Here is a 6,395-nt window from a genome sequence, read left to right on the forward strand (position 1 = left end):
GCAGACGTGTAAATCAACTAGCTGTTGTAATAAAATTACAGACAAATCCTCTGAAGAAAGTGCGCAGGGAGCCAGGAGAAAGCAACAGGGGAAGTGAGCTGGGCTTCAGCGGGTAATTAGTCACTAACCTAGGGAAAGGCCCCACTCAAAGGCTGTCTGGCAAAAGAGCCTTTTGGAACGGAATTAGAGTAGTCATTGTATGATTTGTATTCTTTTAAATTTGTTAAGTTGTGTTTCATGGCCCAGAATGTGGTCTATTTTGGTATATGTTCCATGTGAGCTTGAGAAGAATGTGTAGTCTGCTGTTGTTGGATGAAGTAGTGTATAGATGTCCATTATATCCAGTTGATTGAATGTGCTGTTGAGTTCAGCTACGTCCTCACTGATTTTCTGCCTGCTGGCTCTGTCCATTTCTGAGAGAGGGGTGTTGAAGTCTCAAAATAATACTGGAATCGTCTGTTTCTCATTGCTGTTTTTCTTTTTGCCTCAAGTAGTTTGACACCCTGTTGTTCGGTACATACATTAAGGATTGCATGTATTCTTGAAATATTGACCCCTTCATCATTATGTAATACCTCTCTTTATCTCTGATAACTTTCCTTGGTCTGAAGTCCTCTCTATCTGAAATTAAGATAGCTACTCCTGATTTCTTTTAATTGGTGTTAGTATGATATATCTTTCTCCATGCATTTACTTTAGACAGCAGATAGCTGGGTCTTGTTGTTTGATTCACTCCGACAATCTGTCTTGTAATTGGTATATTTAGGCAATTGATATTCAAAGTGATTATTGATATTGTTTGATTAATATCTACCTATTTGTTCCTAGTTTCTATTTGTTGCCCTTGTTCTTTTTTTCCTATTTTGTCTTTCCTACTTTTTTTTTTTTTTTTGCCTTTTGGGGTTTTAATTGAGCATTTTAATTTTATATGATTCCATTTTCTCCCCCTCCTGTCATATCAATTATGCTTATTTTGTTTTTACATTTTTGATGGTTGCCCTAGAGTTTGAAATGTACATTTATAAAATATTCAAGTCCAGTTAGTAACACTATATCACTTCACAGGTAGTGCAGGTGCCTTATAATAATGAAATACTCCTGGGCTTCCCTGGTGGCGCAGTGGTTGAGAGTCCGCCTGCTGATGCAGGGGACACGGGTTTGTGCCCCGGTCCGGGAGGATCCCACATGCCGCGGAGCGGCTGGGCCCGTGAGCCATGGCCGCTGGGCCTGCGCGTCCGGAGCCTGTGCTCCGCAATGAGAGAGGCCACAACAGTGAGAGGCCCGCGTACTGCAAAAAAAAAAAAAAAAAAAGAAACACTCCTATTTTTCCCGCCTGTCCTTTATCTCACTTATATATAAGCACATATAACTGATGCATTGTTGATATTATTATTTTGAATAAACTGTTATCTGTTAGAGCAACTGAGAAAAAGAAAAATTAATAGTTTTACCTTCACTTATTCATTCTCTGATGGTAGATGTGGATCCAAGTTTATGATCTACATTATTTTCCTTCTCTCTGAAGAACTTCTTTATAACATTTCTTGCAAGGCAGGTCAATTTTTGTTTGTCTGAAAAAGTCTCCTTCATTTTTTTTTTTTTGTTGTTGCGGTACGAGGGCCTCTCACTGCTGTGGCCTCTCCCGCCACGGAGCACAGGCTCCGGACGTGCAGGCTCAGCGGCCATGGCCCACGGGCCCAGCTGCTCCGCGGCATGCGGGATCCTCCCAGACCGGGGCACGAACCCGTGCCCCCGCATCGGCAGGTGGACTCCCAACCACTGCGCCACCAGGAAAGCCCTCCCCTTCACTTTTGAAAGATACTTTCATAGAGAATAGAGTTCTAGCTTCGTGCTTTTTTTCTCTCAGTACTGTAAGTATTTCACTCCACTCTCTTCTTGCATTCCTGGCTTCTGAGAAGTATGTAATTCTTACCTTTGTTACTTCATGGATAAGATGTTTTTCCCCTGTGGTTTTCTTCAAGGTTTTTTCTGTATGTTGGATTTTCTGAAGTTTGAATATGGTATGCTTAGGTGTTTTTTTTTTGGTGGCATTTATCCTGCCTGGTGTTCTCTGAGCTTCCTGGGTCTCTGTTTTTGTGTCTGACATTAATTTGGTGGAAATTCTCAGGCTTTAGTGCTTCTGTTCTGGGTTTTTTTCTGGTATTTCCATTACGTGTATGTTACACCTTTTGTCTTGGATATTCTGTCCTGGTTTTTATATCCTCAAGCTCAGAGATTCTTTCCTTAGCCACAACCCATATACTAATAAGCCCATTGAAAATGTTCTTCATTTTTGTTACAGTATTTTTTATCTCTAACATTCCTTTTTAACTAATTCTTAAAAATTCCATTTCTGTTCTTACATAATCCATGTTATTTATTTTTTCTATTAAATCCCTTAGCATATTAATAAAAGTTGTTTTAAATTCCCAATCTGATAATTCCAAATTCTTGCCATATCTGACTCTGGTTCTGTTGCTTGTTCAGTCTCTTCAAACTATGTTTTTTGCTTTTGAGTATGCCTTGTAATTTTTTGTTGGAAGGTGGACATGTACTAAGTAAAAGGAACTGCAGTAAATAGGCCTTAGTAATGTGATGTTAGATGTGGGAGAACAGAAGTGTTCTGTAGTCCTGTGACTAGGCCTCAGTCTTTGGTGAGCCTGTGTCCCTGGACTGTGAACTTCACCAGTTTTTTCCCTCCTAAGGTGGGACAGGATGGTTAGAGCTAGCTGGAGTTGAGTATTTCTCTTCTGTCAGTTTGGTTGAGCTCTGATAAAACCCTAACAGGTCAGGCTCTGGTAAAATGGTTTCTCCTGAGGGCAGGCCTTGTTAAGAACAGAATGCCCTGGTGTATTTTAAAGTGGTTATTTTTCCTTTCCTTCTGCTGGAAGCATGAGGGATTTTTCTCCAATATTCACTGTGAAGACCTGGAGCTCTCCTGGAGGTAAAACTCACAAAAGTGTGGGAGCTCCCCTAAGACTGGGCCCACCCTGGAGTTTTTAGCTCTCAGATTTGTCCACACTGAGTGTCCAGTGACTTGTCAATTACAGTAGGTAGGCTTTCCTTTCCTGATGCTTGTTTCTGCGATGTGTTTCTACTTGTGGGTTTCTGCTCTGCCTGTCTTTCTCTTCATTTTGGGGGGGCAGTGGTTTGCTCTGTGACCTCATCTCTCTAAGAATAGCTGGTGATTTTTCAGTTTAGCTTCTTACTTGTTAGGACAGAGTGTCAACTTCTGAACTCCTTGCATGCTGGACCGTAAACTGGAAGGCTACCAGGTACTCTCTTTTGGGGGTGTATTTTCATTGGTGGCTGGTGGAGTTCACAGCCAGACACTTTGGACTTTGGTACCAACATCTTTGCTCCCTTTCCTCCAGAATAGATTATTATTATTTTTTTTGCTACTCTTTGAAGTTGCCTGTCCTCACAGCTGAGCCTCTGTCTTCTTTGGTCGCCCCCATTCATTCTAGCCCACTCCAACCTACTTTGAATGCCCAACACGACAGAAATTGCACATGCCAATGTCATCAGTGACCTCTCTGGTGCCAAATATAGTGAGTACATTCCAGGGTTAGTTATACCAGACTCTCAACAGCATTCAACTGCTTTTTTTTTTTTTTGCGATACGCGGGCCTCTCACTGTTGTGGCCTTCTTCCGTTGCGGAGCACAGGCTCCGGACGCGCAGGCTCAGCGGCCATGGCTCACGGGCCTAGCCGCTCCGCGGCACGTGGGATCTTCCCAGACCGGGGCACGAACCCACGTCCCCTGCATCGGCAGGCGGACTCTCAACCACTGCGCCACCAGGGAAGCCCTCAACTGCTTTTTTTGATACCACATTCTCTTGGTTTCCTTCTTGCTTTTCTGGCTGTTTCTTATTCTCTTTAATTATCTTAGATTAGGATTATGGTGAGAAGTTAGGGTTTAGTAGTTAGGGTCAGGATCAGGGTTTGAGACAGTGGTCGGGGGTCCAAGGTCTAGGGTAGGGTTCAGGGATCAGAAGTTAGAGATAGGGTTCAAGGGTTAGGAGTCAGGGACTAGGGTTCAGGTTTGGGTTGGAGTACGGGTTAGTTAGGGTATAGGTTTGGGTATGGGTTAGAGTACAGGATAGGGCTAGGGCAAAAGCTAGGTTTTAGGATTTAGGGCTTAGGACTAGGGCTAGGGCCAAGAGAAAGGGTCTAGGGGCTAGAGTTAGAGGGTTACAGGGTTAGGGTTAGAGTTAGGGTTAGGAGTAGTGAATTTAGGCATAGAGGTTAGGGATTAGGGTTTGAGGGTTGTGTTAGCATTAAGGGTAACTGGCCCACATTTCTCTCCTTTTTTTTCCATCTCCCTGAGACCTCTAGGAGGACGGCACTCTCTAAGGGTCACTCATGAATGAAAGGTTGAACTGGACCATTAGTTGGGTTAGGGTTAGGGGTCAGAGTTAGGGTTTGATATCTTCTCTGCTTTTCTGACATGGTATTGTCATGGTTGTTTTAAAAAGTAATTTACTTCCCAGTCATTTCAAACATACAGAACACTTTCAATGACAGTAAAAAGTGCTCACATTTGCCACTTCCCATGAAATATTCCAGTGTATTTTACCCAAAATAGGGACATTCTCCCCAGGAACCACCATATAACCCCAAAATGAGTAAATCAAAAGGTTTCCACTTTATAATTTAATCCACAGGCCCACTTCAACTTTCACCAGGTTTTCCAGCTGTTTGAAAATGTCTTTTTGCATCCTGATCCAGTTTTCTTTTTCTGGAATCGTTACTGAGATTTTCCCTTATTTTTACAGTCTTCATGGATTTAGAGCACATAATATGAGTTTGTGTTTGGGTGGCCTTTTCTGTATGGCACCTTTGACTTTGGATAATTTCAGTGTTCATCCATGTTGTAATACATATCAGTACTTAACTTTTTTTTTCATTGTGATTAGAAATGTGTAACATGACATTTATCATTTAAACGTTTTAAGTGTACAATCCTCTGGCACTAGCTACCTTCTCATTGTTGTACAGTTATCCTCACCATCCATCTCTGGGACTTCTTCATTTTCCCCAAGTGAAACTCTCTATCCATTAAACACTAACTCCACTCAGCCCCTGGCAACCACATTGTTTTTGTCTCTGAATTTGACTTATCTGGATACCTTATATAAGTGGAATCATATAATACTTGTCCTGTTACCAACTTATTTTTAGCATGATGACTTAAAGTTTCATCATATGTGCGATATGTGGGAATTACCTTAGTTTTAAAGGCTGAATCATTTCATATACCACGTTTTGTTATTTGTTCATCAGTCGATGGTTACGTGGGTTACTTCCACATTTTTGGCCATTGTGAATAATGCTGGTATGAATATGGTTGTACAAATAACCGTTCTACTTACTGCTTTCAAATACTTGAGTCTATGCCCTGAAATGGAATTGACAGATCCTATGTTAACTGCTTAAGTGTTTGAGGAGCTGCCATATTGTTTTCCACAGTGGCTGTGCCATTTTACTTAATTTCTTTGTATGGTAGAATAATAGGATAGCTTATGGATCTACCCATTTTGTTTATCCATTCACCCTTTGATGGACATTTCAGTCATTTCTACCTTCTGGCTCTTGTGAACAGTGCTGCTATGAATATTCGTGTATATATATTTTTTGTTTGAACACCTATTATTCAATTGTTTGGTGTCTATATCTCGGAGTGGAGTTGTTGAACCATAAGGTAATAAGGTAATTGTATAGATATATTTTTAAATAAGTTTATTTATTGTTTTTGGCTGCATTGGGTCTTCGTTGCTGCGCGCGGGCTTTCTCTAGTTGCGGCGAGTGGGGGCTACTCTTCATTGCGGTGCTCGGGCTTCTCATTGCAGTGACTTCTCTTGTTGTGGAGCATGGGCTCTAGGTGCGCGGGCTTCAGTAGTTGTGGCTCTAGGGCTCTAGAGCGCAGGCTCAGTAGTTGTGGAGCACGGGCTTAGTTGCTCTGCAGCATGTGGGATCTTCCCTGACCAGGGGTCGAACCCGTGTCCCCTGCATTGGCAGGCAGATTCTTAACCACTGTGCCACCAGGGAAGCCTGGTAACTGTATTTTTATCTTTCTGAGGAAATGTCAAAAATGTACACATAGGCTGCACCATTTTCCATTTCCACAAGCAATGCTTAAGAGTTCCAGTTTCTCTACATTGTTGGCAACATTTGATATTTTCTATTTTTTTAAATAACCATTCTAGTATGTGTAAAGGGGGATTGCACTGTGGTATTAACTTGCATTTCCATTATGATTACTGATGTTTGACATCTTTTTAAGTATTTATTGACTATTTGTATTTCTTGTCTAGAGAAGTGTCTAAGTCCTTTTCCATTAAAAAAATTGGGTTGTCTTTTTGTTGATGATTTGTAAACATTCTTGATATATT

Source organism: Mesoplodon mirus, assembly GCF_964341445.2.
Source record: "Mesoplodon mirus genome assembly, chromosome: 11".
Classification (NCBI taxonomy): Eukaryota; Metazoa; Chordata; class Mammalia; order Artiodactyla; family Ziphiidae; genus Mesoplodon; species Mesoplodon mirus.